The sequence below is a fragment of the Pithys albifrons genome, chromosome 3 (assembly GCF_047495875.1).
Source record: "Pithys albifrons albifrons isolate INPA30051 chromosome 3, PitAlb_v1, whole genome shotgun sequence".
Taxonomy (NCBI): domain Eukaryota; kingdom Metazoa; phylum Chordata; class Aves; order Passeriformes; family Thamnophilidae; genus Pithys; species Pithys albifrons.
In genome coordinates, this window is record NC_092460.1 from 63,135,873 (window position 1) to 63,150,107 (window position 14,235).

At 43.9% G+C, this 14,235-nt stretch overlaps 1 protein-coding gene across 2 annotated transcripts in view; it reads left to right on the top strand.

The window, feature by feature from the left end:
- The first annotated feature begins 7,606 nt into the window (after nucleotides 1–7,606).
- Nucleotides 7,607–14,235, top strand: part of OSBPL8 (oxysterol binding protein like 8) — an 84,961-nt gene continuing 78,332 nt past the window's right edge. For both annotated transcript variants that reach the window (XM_071552183.1, XM_071552184.1), the window contains exon 1: nucleotides 7,607–7,755. The gene's annotated coding sequence lies outside the window, so the exon portion shown is untranslated. The remainder of the gene's footprint in view (nucleotides 7,756–14,235) is intronic.

The following is a 14,235-nucleotide window of genomic DNA, read 5'->3' on the forward strand; positions in this document are numbered from 1 at the left end:
ATGAGAAATGTGAACCTGTCAACATGGAAGTTGGAGGCTGAAAAGAGAAACATGGGGAAAAGAGCTTCTTCAAGACAGAAAAGGAGCTGACAAAGCAGATATTTAAAGAGGACTTATCAGACAAAAGCATACTGAAAAGTGCAAAAATGATAAACCAGATCAGGGCTAAGAATACTTGAACTGGTGATGCAACAGAATAAAAATATGCTTGTACTTGAAAAATGCCTGAGTTGAATTAAAAATCCTGTAACATCGTGTCCTAAATAACTAAATATAATGCAGAAGATCAGGACCAATATATCTCATAGAGACAAGCTTAGATCTAAAGGAAGGAGGAACATTCTGTAGTGCCAGTGTCTGTGACAGAATGAGTAGTTCTACATCTTATAAAATAAAAATGTGATCTGGAAAACTAAGTTTGATTTTTTTTTATGTTAGTCCTATGAATGACTGGAGTAAGTGATGGATTACTGCAACAGAAGTAATTTCATAAGGATAGCATTAATAACTGTGAAGAAACAAAAGACAATGAGAATTGCTATACTGTAAATTAAGACTACTTCAGACACCTGCCACACAACTTTTAGAATCAAAGTGGAAATATTGTCATCTCATTTTTAATTAGCATAAACATGCTGACTTCAAATTAGAGACTCAAATAATTAGCAATGTCAGTAGTGTTAGAGCTTCAAAATATTACATCTAAACAGCTGTGCATTACCACACCACATGATAAAAAGGCTACTACTAAGCATTGTTTAATACCATGTTGTGCTGGTTTAAAGGTAAACCAGTGGGACAACTCAAAAGAGATTACAAGTCAGAGTTACAATATACTGAAAAGATTACAATAAATACAATGATACAGAGGAAAAAAATTATTTTAACCACAAAAGAACAGATGTATAACCTATAACCCTGGGTCATAAACAGAGTGGTGTTCGTTAGCCCCTGTGCTGAATGCCATGTGGTCCCCCTGAGTACAAAGTAAAGGAAAAGAAAACCTGTTGGTGAGGATGATGGTGGCAGTCTGGTCAAGAGTGGCACTCGCAGTCTTGTCAACGTTCTGGTCCTCCTCTGGATCTGACGAGTGGTACCCGAAGTCCCCAAACCCAAATATTACATATGCTCAGGTTCAGATGGGAATGTCCAGTACCTCCCCCAGGTCAGGGAGTTTCGCAATGGGTGATCTAACTCTGTGAGTCATGGGATACTTTTTGAGTCTTTGATGGCCTATTAGCAGATATGAGCCTGAGTCACTGGTGTGAAGACAGGAACATTTCCCTGTCTCATGGGGTCCTTGAACACCCAGCTTGTAGCCTGAGGTGTCAGGTGTGTCCTGGGCAACAACTGCAAATGATCCATTATTAACAGTTCATGAGAAATGATATAGAAGGTGTAGAATACACAGTGATAAGCTGGTCCTGGCTGCTATAACAATGTATTTACCACCAAATAATAATCCTCTCTAATTTTAATTAAAAGTCTAATTTCAGTAATGTCAGAATGCATATAATTTCTCCAAAACACAATGGTATGCAGAGAAGCCAGAAACGCTCAGCAGTGCAGAGCTGAAGGCAGTGTGAGCAGCACTGAGGGGCTCCCACAGAGGGACATGAAACTATGCTTCTTTCCATCAGAACAGGCTAAAACCACTTTAGATGAGCATTTACCTAAGAAGTCTTTTGTTATTCTGCCCTAACCCAGCAGCTTTTTAATTAAAACCAAGTTTTGTTAATTAGAACTAAGATCTCAATTTTAACTTTTACTAAAAATGTTGGGTTTTTTTCAAGTGAGAACAAAAACCTTTGTCAAAAAAACCTGCTTTGACAGGTGTTGAAAGCCAAAACTTCCAGGAAAAGCAAGGAAAGGACAGCTTCCCTGAAAATACAAAACTGCTATATCTTTCCTCTTAATGTTTTTAATACAATATTTATAGTTCATTTCTGGTTTTGTTATATTTTTCCCTAATTATCAGGGCTCTCTGTGCCTACAGATGGAGCAGGAAACTACTGTCCACTTCAGAGAAACCATAAAATAAAGCAAGTGTGTGCAGAAGTCTCCCATGTCAGGACTGCAGAATTCTCACTTTACTTTAGACTCTGCTGTTGCTTTTAGTTTTTCTCTGTTTTCCTTTACCAGTAAAACCCCATGTGGTGTTACCACTAGATTATATGATAATACCCAGCAGGATTACAATGCGTATTGCTCTAGTGACTCTGCAAGTATGTTATCTGACAATAATGTGAATTTTCTTATCTTCTCTCTGAACAGAGCTTGTTTCTGTTCTTATAGCATCTACCAGCCCTAATCATGTGCATATCATAATCAAAGATATGTGCAACCACAAAACAAAACACTGTGGGGTTTTTTTGTTGTTGTTCATCTTCAACTCCAAAGTACAGATGAACTTTGGAACAAACACAGAAGAACTTAGGAACTAACTATGAGATGGCAGCACTGTCAGAAGCTCCCACACTCCAGGTGGAAGTTGTTATTGCCTACACCTGAGCCTTACGTCTAGCACACAGCTCTCCTGCTCACCATTTCACTCCTCCTTTTGCAAGAGCTGAGTCAGAAGAGAGCAGCTGTAGGTAGCTGATGTGAAAGGCTTAGTTCAATATGTTCTTGCAAATTTTATTCTGTAAGGAAAAAAGGAAGTAGGTGAATTCTTTGTGATCCTGAGTGTACTAATAGCCCGTAATGTCTATGAGCAGCCTAATCTGCAGCTCCTACTTTCACCTATAGGCCCAGGAGTTCTATTTAAGTTGAGCCTTGGGCCTTCAGTCCTTACCTAAGCTATGTTAGATGAGTAGTAAGTCTGTGCCATGGTAATTCTTGATCCAAGCCTCAGTCTGTGGGCTGACTTCCTGGTTTGACATCAGGTTGGTCTCACTGTCTTGGTGGTTGCTGGACCTCATCCTAACTATGACTGAGGGGTGCTGCTTCTGGCTTCCACCTTGGATCTCTCTCTTCTTTATGATATTGCCTTGTGATTTGGACTCTTGGCTGAATGTGACTTCTGTCTCTAGGTCTATCTGGCTCAACTGCTGTGAGAGCGGGTCCTGGAGGGTGAGGTCCTGCCCTGACAGTATGGGCAGCTATTGTTACCCTTTATGGCTCCTAGCTCGCCTTTCCCACAGGGAACAATCCCATTTTGACTGTTCCCTGACAACCTCAAACATCAGGTCCACCTTTAAGTTACTTGAATCCCTGCTGTTTAAATGTGTTGGAAATACACCCTAATTAAAAACCTATGTCAAAGATGGAACAGAGCTTCTCCCCTTTCATGAAGCAGTTTTCATATCCTTTCTCTGATCCTCGTACTAACAGGATTGGTAATTGTGGTGTTCCTACAGGAAAAAAACAGATCATTCTTTCCCAGTGGGCTTCCTGCTGATTTATAGCTGGTCACAGACACCTGCAAATGCTTTCCCTAGTCCAGAACATCTGACTCTGGGATCCCCAACATAAGAATGTGGAGCTGCTGAAGCAAGTCCAGAGGAAGGTTATCAAGATGACCAGAGGGATGGAGCATCTCTCCTCTGATGACAAGCTGAGAGAGTTGAGGCTGTTCAACCTGGAGAGAAGAAGGCTTCAGGGTGATCTTATAGCACCTCCCAGTACCTAAAGGGGACAAGGGGAATGGCTTCAAAGAGAAAGAGGGCAGATCCAGACTAGATGTAAAGAAGAAATTTCTTATAGTGAAGGGTGGTAAAACACTGGAACAGGTTCTCTAGAGAGGAGATTGATGTCTTATCTTTGGAAACAGTCAAGGCTGGGTTGGACGGGGCTCTGAGCAACCTAAGTGAATATATCCCTGCACTTTGAAGGAATGGTTGGACTACATGACCTTTAAAGGTCCCTTTCTATCCAAACCATTCTATGACTGTAATTGTAGGACAAGGAGTAATAGCTTCAAACTGAAACAGGAGAAATTCAGATTAAATACTAGGAAGAAATTCTTTACTATGAGGATAGTGAGGTACTGGAACAGGTTGCCCAGAGAAGCTGTGGATGTCCCATCTGTGGAAGTGTTCAAGGCCAGGTTGGTTTGGGCTTTGAACAGTTTGGTCTAGTGGACGATCATCCTGCCCATGACAGGGGGGTTGGAGCTACAAGGTCTTTAAGGTCCCTTCCAACCCAAATCATTCTATGATTCTATGTATTTGTGATGATAGTTGAGTGTTCCTCCCACCTGACAGGTGAGGTACAAACTCCCAATACTGATCAGTTCTCTGTGTTCTCAAATCTGAAAATATGATACTTTGTGTTCATCTCCCCCCCATTTTCCCGATATGAGGTCCTTCAATGCAAACTATCTGCGGCATAATTCAATTTTTTGCAACCTATGAAAACATCGGCATGTGTATGATGTGTGTATAAGCAATGTGAGCAGACGCCTGAGCCTGTCCATAAACTGTTGCTTTTTTGGTGTGCTGCCAGCCTCCCCTTCTGTCACAGACAGGAACTTAAGAACCCTGTGAGCTATGAAGGCACTCCAAGGAGTAAGTAACAAGAGTTTACTGGTGACCTCCAAGAGAAGCAAAAAGCATAGTGTGGTGCCTTGGTTTAAAGACAGATATTGGGGTGGGAATTCCAATAAAATGAACTCTCACCCCTAATATAGAGAGATAAAAATGTGAGGAGGTGTAAGTGAAAAAATAACAATTTATGATAGGGAAAACAGCAGCACCACAAAGATACAAAGGAAATAGCTTACAAATAAAAAATAAGAGGGGATTCACCATGTCACATGGTCCCCCAGGAACAAAGGGGAAAGAGAATGGTGAGGGGTCCTCCCTGCCAACCATTTCCATCCGCCCAACTAAACAAAAGAAACAATGGGAGAACAGGGGCAAAAGCAAAAATCCGAGAAAACTGTGTTGCTCACAAGGAGCTACACTATTCAACTGACTACTCCACGCCACCCAGTCAGGTTTAGATCAGCCATAGTGGTGGTATTCGTTCTGAGTTTCTTTGTTCCTTACCACACATTGCCTCCCACATGGTGTGTTGGCCTGGTCTGGCTTGGCTTGGCTTAGTTGGCTGCAGAGCGGCCGCAGGGGCCATCCCGGCACAGGCGAGCAGGGTGAGCAGCGATTCGTGGGGCATGAGCGGGGTCCGTGCAACAGTGGTGTGGACACATGTCTGGAGTTCCCTACATGGGCTGCCGCGGTGGCAGCAATCAGTTCACTCTCATTCTGTCCCTGGCCGCGATGGAGGGTGAGTGGTGCCAGTAGCCCAGGGCTGCTTCAATCCCAGCACGGCACTGTGAGGCAGTGGCTTCCGGCTTTGCTGGTGTCCCGGCGAGGCAGGAATGGTGGTTACTGGTGATGAAGGGACCCCGGAGCAAGTCCAACCCCATGGTAAACACTCTCTCAAACTCTCCATGCTGGCTGGGCGGATCGGCCCCTTCACAGGATGGCCAGACTTCGCAAATGAAGATTTGGGAAGGGCTCTCCCCATGTGGGTGTGCCCTTCCAGCCTGCACAGTGGATTTTTTAGGTGAGGTTCAGTGCGCGCAGAACTGGCCCCACCTTTTAAGTCCTAAGGTCCATTTGCCATAGCCGAGCGAGCTTGGACAGTGACAGTGAAGTCCTCGGGACTGTCACAGCACCCGGTACTGACTGAGGCTGACCCTGCTGAGCATCCGAGATCTGATGGGATTGGATAGCAGGGAGGCTTGAACTGCCAGGGGATGGTCCCCACTGAGACTGGAACTCAGGTCCTTGGGATTCAGAGTCCAGAGTGCTCTCTATTACACCCTGGGACCGCCCTTCAGATGATGTAATGGTATGAATATTCATCGCTATAGCTCTCTCTCCTGGCTTGTAACTATAACATGTGGATTCATCTGACATACTCAGAGATCCAATCCCCAGCTGCACACAACAACCTGGTATCACATACTTGGTACATCTGAAACTGTGACCCTCTCCATGGTTGCTTAGCTTCACTTGAAGAACTCCATGTTTTTTTATGGAACTTTCAAAGTGTGAAAGTGTGAAATATGGTGTGCTTGAAAATAGCTTTTAAAGCATGGCTCTGTCACCAGGCAAGACAAAAATGTGTCACCCACTGCACATATGCACAGGACTGCTTTTCAAAGCTCGACTCAGTCCATTCCCTAGACCAAGATCAGCCTTGTGAATTAAAGCTCGACAGTCAGAAAGCCTCTCTGAGTAGCTCTTGTGAATTATCTCATTCCAGGGCCCTCCTTTGGGGAGAAGTATTGTTTCATTATAAAAAGCTTTGTACAATGAAATTTTTTATCTTATGATGAAAACAAAATTGTTCTCTGTAATTATTCAACATTTTAAACCTCATTGCTGAGAAGTCAAAGCAATCTTCTGCAGACAGGCATATATATGTATCTTTCTACAGTAGTACTAAAAAGTATTGAGGAGAGAATACTTAGCCTTTTAATTGACTCTGATTATTCAAAGAACAGAAATAAAAGATTCTGAGTGGAACATTAGCCCACGATAATGGGCTCCTAGTGACACTGCTACATAATTGAGGTACAGCAGATAATTCTATGAAAAATAGATTGATCTAGAAGGCTTATTTTTGGAGTTCGAAACATTAATCCTGTGTCAACTTTTCTGCGTCATTAGTTGGCAGGTCAGTGCTGAAGTTGCCAGATACCTCTTGAATGTACTGACAGTATTTTTCCTTGAAATAAGTGGACAGAAGATGTTCAGCATTTCCAAAAGTTATGCATATTTTACAACTGTTTTCAGTATTGTCAACAGACAGCTGATGAAAACCTGAGGTACACACTAATGGTATTTTAAATACAGTAACAGACGTAAGTTGCTCACGGTGGGTGGTTTTTATTACCAAGGATGTGTTTAGAACTGCTGGGAGAATAGGAGGCTGAAGGGGAAACCTTATACCTCACTCTTTACAACTACCTGGAAGGAGGTTGTAGGCAGGTGGGGGGCGGGCGCTTCTCCCGGCCAACTAGCAACAGTACAGTCTTAAACTGCACCAGGGAAGGTTTAGGTTGGGTATCAGGAAGAATTTTTTCACAGGAAGGGTCATTAGACATTGGAATGGGCTGTCCACGGAGGTGGTGGAGACTCCGTCTTTGGAGATGTTTAAGGAAACACTGGATGTGGCACTTAGTGCCATGGTCTAGTTGACATGGTGATAGGTCGCAGTTTGGACTGGATGCTCTCAGAGGTCCTTTCCAACCTAATCGACTCTGTCAATCTGAGAAGTCAGATATTGGGATGGAAAGAAGAAAAAAAAAAGCAATGCGGGGTTCCTGTTGGGATGTTCCTCCGAGACCGCATCTCTCGCTGATTTACGGGCATCCTTCAGACGGCGTGTTATTTCCATTGTTACTCCCTTTCGGCTGCCCAAGTTATCCCTTATACGGCCCGTACTCCGCTGCTCGCCGCTCCCAGGGGAACGCCCAGCGCGGCGAGATCGCCCCCCGCATCGAGGCCGCGTCCCGCACCCGCCTAGCGCCCCTTCACCGCCCGCGGGGCGGGGCCGCTGAGCCCGCGCCTGCGCGCGCGCGCTCCCGCCGCGGCGGATGAGCGGATCAAGCGGCGACCGGGCGGTGCCGCGCGGGGGGGGGGGGGGGGGAGTGGCAGCGGGACGGGAGCGGGACGGCGGCAGGAGCGGTTGGTGCCGCGCGGGGCAGGCGGAGCCCGCGGCGGGGAGGGGTCCCGGCTGCCGCCCTCCCGCACCAGCTGGGTGCGCCTCCGCGCCTCCCGCAGGACCCGGCTGCGGGCAGAGGTGAGAGCAGCGAGGGGTTCGGGGCAGCGCCGCAGCGACAGCGGCTGCGGACGGGAATCAGCTGGCGGTGTGTCGTGATGCCACCCAGGTCCGTGCCGGCGCTGCGCTGTCGGCGGTGGCCGGGGCTGGTGGCCGGTGTGTCGCCCCCGCTGCGGGGCTGGAGGGGGCTCCGGGAGCCCTCGGGGGCTCCGGCAGCGCCGGGCCTGGCGCTGCCCCCGGGCAGGATGCTGCCGGCCGGGCCGGGTCCCGCGGGAGACGCTGAGCGGGGTCCGGCAGCTCGGTGCCCAGCCGGACCGCAGCTTGCCCCGGTGGGGCGGCGCAGCTCGGCCGGGGATGCGGGGCCGCCTCGCCACTCTCCGGCTGCTCCCGCCGGCCGCGCTCGCACCCCGCCCGAGTCCACCGGGGTCCGCGATCCGCGGGGGCAAACCGGCCGCGTTAGGCACCGAATGCAGGTAAAATTGAGCTCCTTGGGCTGTCGGCAGCCTCCTGCCCCTCGCACTGGGGAAATAATCCCATGCGGCAGTGCCGCAGGGAGTGAGCCGAAGCCCCTGTCAGTGTCCCTGGTCCCTCGCTGCTGCCAGCCGCGCTTTGTGCCCATCAGCAGGCCTGACAAAGGGCTCACTTCCCAAAGAGTGCCTTCCCCTCCTGGCTAAGCCTTTTTGCTTACCGTGCCCGCTGATCGCTCCGAGGAGCTTCAGACGTTTGTTTGAAATAGAAGTCTTAATAAATTGTGTCTTATAGCAAAGCACCATAGAATTCCTCTTCTGAAAGAGAAAAGCCTTTAGTTCAGTGTATCGCTGAAGATGTTTCTAACCAATTTCATGCTGCTACTGTCGAAACAAAACAGGGGGTTTGGGACTGAGGACAGGAAACCTGTTAAAAGCAGCTGATTTTCGTCTGGCTGTTCTCATAACGTCAATAATTTCAACTTAATCATAAGAAATAGAAATCTGTTTGATCCGTTAAGTTTTAATGCATTTGAGGCCCTGCCAATGCTTGTTAATTATCAACTTATTTTCAAAGTTTTAAAGAGACAAGATTTGATGCGTAGTTGTACCTCGGCAGTGAACATGATGGACAGTAGTGTATGAAGTGGTGTTTTCCACTTGTCTTTGTCAGAGCTGTTCTTCAGCAAGTGAGAATTGAGAGTTGATACAATTCTGCTTTGAAACGATGGGGAACAAAGGAGAAGAATATAATTGCATTTCTTGCCTGCTATCAAGTAGCTGTAGAGGAGACTGATGAAATTTTCTGTGTGCTGTTTTTAGTGTTCCTTGCAAACTTCTGAAGTGTTTTAGTCATTTACTGCTTTTTAATCAAAACTCCTGAGCTTTGAAGTATTTTTTTTGTAATTATACAACTTTCTGAAACTTGGCCATAGAGCCCTCCTTTCCAGATGCTGATTTAGTATGCCTGCTTGAGAAGTGAAACGAGTTGGGAAAAGAGAGGTGTGTGATTGTGGTCTCTTGTGGGCTCTCTGCTTCCTTTTTTTTTTTAATTGTTGTAGAGTTACAAAGATCATAAAATCATTTAGCTTGGAAAAGACCCTAAAAGTCATGTTTAAGTAAATTGAGTTTGTCGAGTTTGATACAGCTTAGACCTAGCATTGAATAGATTTTTTTTTTTCTCCTTTACTCATGGGGCAGGGAAAGACCTCCTTTTAAGCAAGCTGCTCTGTCAAATTAGTTAAAAACTGACTTTTCTGTCAAGGGCCATCGAGCTCATATTTCTGCCACATATGTAAACTTCTGGGACACTCCAAACTCTGTTCTATAAATGCTTGTTAAAGTTTGTTAGCTTTTCCAACATCAGGAGGAATTTTCTGATTTGCAGGAAAAAATGTTGGACTTGTGCATTTTCTGCAGGGAACTGAATTGGGACAGAAAGTCAGACTTCTGTTCTTTTAATAGTGCTTGCTGTATAATCTCAGTTTTGCTCAAGAGGGGAATAAAATGCAAAAATTATTGAAAAGCAGTTTTTGGGTGAAGGAAGTTTATTGAAGGCTGCTCATTTTTAGGTTGCCGTTTTTAAAATTCTATTGCAGTGATCAAAAAGGGTCTGAGGTGATGTAGCAGTTATACATTTTCTTTTGTCTGCTGTTAGTCTTTCAAAGAAATGGTTGTGCAATTACCTAGTACAAGAAAATGCATACTTTGTATTCTGTGAAGCTGCGTTCCAGCCTCCTCTCCATCCAGTAAGTCTTTGCATAGAGCACTCAGCCAAGTTTTAATGAACTGTGTCAAGTCAGTTATTAGGCGTTCATCTCTTCACTGATTACTGTTTTACCACGTCCCCTCCCCTGCATTTCCCACAAATTCTGTTCCCTGAAGCATGCCAGAGAATTTTCTAAGGGTTTTTTCTCTTGATCTTCTGTTTCAGAACAGAAATGAATTTTTTTGGAGAGACTACATGATGTCATACACATAAAACTTTCCAGTGGGTGAAGCAATGTGGTTTGTTTTAGTTTGGCTTCTTTTTAATGAACATGCATCAAGCTCTGCATTACTCAAATTTATAATTAAACAGAAAACAACTTTCATTGTTGAACAAAATGGAGGATTATGAAGGAAGACAGAAGACCTTGTGAAGAAATAGTGATAACATAATCTTAGTACCTACAGGTGTGGGGTTTGCTTCAGTCTGTGCACTGTGATGTGTGTGTATGGCCAAATTTCGCGAATGAAGATTTGGGAAGGGCTTTACCCATGTGGGGGTGTGCCCTTCGAGGCTGCGCAGTGGATTTTTTAGGTGAGGCACAGCGTGCGCAGAACTGGCCCCACCGTTTAAGTCCCAAGGTCCATCTGCCACGGCCGAGCGAGCTTGGACAGTGACAGTGAAGTCCTCAGGACTGTCACAGCCCCAGGTACTAACCGGGGCTGACCCTGCTGAGCATCCAAGATCTGACGGGATCGGATGGCAGGGAGGCATTTAACTGCCCGGTACGGTCTCCACTGAGACTCGAACTCACGACCTTGTGATCAGAGTCCGGAGTGCTCACGATTACACCACGGGACCGCCCGTGCACTGTGATAGAAGTAGTACAAACACAGAAGTTGAGGGTCCTATTCCCCAAATTGTAATGTGGACATCTTGGTTGGGTAAATTGTGGTTTATAGCACAGTATCCTGTTAATGAAGGTCTTGCTTCTACAGCAGATGTACTGTTGGAGAGGAGCCGCAGCAGAAAGCTTTTTGAGGCAGGTATTTGTACAGTCACTGTTTTTACAGGAAGTGAAGCAGCGAAGTTCTTCACCTAGGCTGTTTCAGTGAATTGGTGAGGAAGTAAAAAGTAGTACTTCTTAATGTCAAATGATTCTTTAGGTTCTTTCCTGAGTGAACTGTCTTACTGTTTTTTTCCTCCTTATTCTGATGTGGTCATAATGGTGTTGAATTCATTATTCTTTTCTGTTTTGTTAAACAATATTTAGTATTAACTTTTATTATAACAGGTAGTTGATGATACTATAATCCAAAAATATCCTTTAAGATAGAAGAGGTGAAAGGCAGTCTTGGTGGTTTGGTTTGTGGTTTTTGTTTTTTTAAAAAACAACCCAACAAAAAGCCCCACAGCAACAAAAAATGTTTTTTTTCCAAAGGCTTTGATTCATTTTAGAGGACTGCTTCTGGATTTTGCCTGAGAGATTTCTTTTGCTGTTCCTTTGTGGTTTGGGTTAAGTTGAAAACCTCTCTGTTTAGCTTCAGGCTGTCAATAGTTTCCTGCCTCCCATCTGCTGCCTACGGCTCTCCCACTAGTGTAGAGTGGAGAGTCATCCTCTGAGTTTAAAGATGGAGCAGTGTAAAGGGTTTGTAAAGCTCTTGCATCTGTTGAGAATGTGTGAGTAAATACTGAGACAAGTGTGACTTTTGCAAGTTTTCTAGATCTTAGAAGGTTTAATTGTAACCAGAAAGTAGAAAAAAATAAGTTAATGACTTTGAACAATTAATACTTACTTCATGGTTTTGATAATTAGTTGAGGGAATATGTTGTTGCTGCCTCTTGGACTAATTGGAGCCCTGGACTTGAAGAATCTGCATAGTTTTGAGGATGTTTTTATAAATTAGCTTCTGATAAAGGATGTGGTTTCTCCGCCTAAGAAACTCCATCAATTTAAGCACAGTAGAAGCAGCTCTGTGTATCTATCTTAGAACACACATTTGGCCAGCTGGTGGGAACAACAAGTTGCTTTTCCGGTGATTTGTCTCATTTTTGTAATGTCATACTGTAGTAGAGAGATTTGATGGATGTTTTGACGACTGACACTGACTTTTAGAAAAAAGGCCTGTGTGCAGTGTTGAATCCCATAAATGGATCAAGTGAAGTTTGGGAAACAGTGCTCATAATAGGCCACTGATTAGCAGCAGATATGTTAGAAGTGTTTTATTCAGCATAATTGGTTCTGAATTGTACACAGTTGAAATCCGGTTCAGTATTTTGCTGTATTTGTTATAAAACAGTGTTTTATTCCATCTGTACTCTACAAGAAGAAAATCTGTTGCAGAAGTAGCTTAAGAAGCCTCTTGAGAACAGCTAAAACTGTTTGACAGATGGTAAGAGGCATTTGGGAAGTGAGATTTTAATTTTGAGGAAATAGCTTGGACTTCTGGTTAGGAGAGAAATAAATAAATGTCATTTTTTCACACTCTTAATTGTGGGTGTGAGGTTTTAACTCTGCTTGTTCCCTCAGTGCAGGGTACAGCACTGATCATTCATCCACTAAAAATGCTACATATGTCTGTCTGGAGGTTCTTAAGGTTGCAGTGACTCTGCCACAGAGGGGAATGTGTGTATGTGATCTTCCTCTTTTTTCATTCAAACATTCATTCATCCATTTATAACTGTTCTCATTGCATTGAAGCTTGAGCTGGTTCATGTGCTGTCTGTACGTTCATACATTTTCCAGTGCATTAATCCTCTCACCCAGTGTTTGTGTTGTAGCACTGCAGAAGCTGTTGATAGGACTACTCAGTTGAGATAAGGAAAACCAGCATGTTTCTTTTCAGTTATCTTTTGCTTACCTGCAAACAGAAGCCATGGTACTTTGAAGGTTATTTCAAAAGACCAGTGGGTTGCTTTTGAAAAGGCTTGAACTTGGAAGTGCAGCTATAAAATACTGGTCATTTAAACGTGTGAAAACATATTTTTATTGAATTTAGTGTTCTTGCACAACTTAGGAAAGCATGTGTGTTGTAGGAAACTTCTTTTGATTGACAGTTTTAGCCATTTAAGGAATTATGCATCAGAAAATATGTGGGTTTTTTTCGAATTCACATGTTTAAAGCTGGTAGGAAGCATGTGGGTTAGTAAACCAGGTTGGGTGCTTGACTGTGGCTTAGGCATTATTTATCTATTCCTAAGATAAATAAAGCATTACCAAGGTTTAATAAAATGATGGATACTTTTCACCTCTCCTTCTGCTGTAGAGTAATTAAATACACTTGTAAATGATTTCCTTGACTCTTCAAGTAGCAGGAGTATCATTCCAAACCTGGCTTTGCCTCATGTACAGTGGGTCTTTTTCTAAGTGCCTAAGGGGCCACATGTCAGGGATTGGCATATTTTTCCTCAAACTGTTCTTTAGGTGCTGTATTCTTACAGATGACTTGGAGAGTTAAGGCAAACAATTTATTACTTGGAACTAGATGGTGATAATTAAAAACAATGTTGTATTGTTGATCCAAGATTTGTGTGGTAAACTACAGATTCAGTTGGTTTCTATTTCATGAATTATAAAAGATTCCTGAATTTATTCTAAAGGCAAAATGTGACATACTAAGATTCATGAAATACTTTTGGCCAGGTACACAGCAAGTCCCTTTGCTTGAAATTTCATGGATTTTTTTTTCTAATAGCTTCTAAGATATGTAATAAAAAGCTTGCTTTCATGGGCAAGGTGAATACTTTTTCTAGGTAATATGGGTGATGTTTGCTTAAATATTACATTGATCTAATTTTTTAGTGACTAAATTCATATTTCATGTCTTGCGGTCTTTGCAGGTTTTAAGAAGTGTGAAGATGCCACTCCTTAAGTGGCACTGAATTAAGAAACCTGAAACCTCATCTTCCCTCGTCTAGTGACAGGAAAGATCACTTGGTATGAGGATGCGTGGCAATGGATATAAGCCCTTTTTCAGGACTAAATGCATTTTTTAAAATTTTTTATTCTTGTACATTTAGTTCCAATGTAAATAGCTGTTTATGGGTCACTTTTTTCTTTGAAGCCGCCATGGCATGATTTGTTTCTGCAGGGGATGTAAATACTGTGGAGTGTATGACTGGAGTTAGGGAAGAATACTGTTCACAGCCATATGAAGCTTTCAAAATAAATCCCCACGAATTTGTCACCCCCTGCCAACTTGTCCTTCCCAGACTCATCTCAGAGGTGGCTGCCCGAGGGACCTGCTGTGACGTGCTCCTCCCGTGCGTGCAGACGGACGGGTGGTGAAGAGGAGCAGAGAGGGAGTTTTGTTCTTTGAGTGGTGG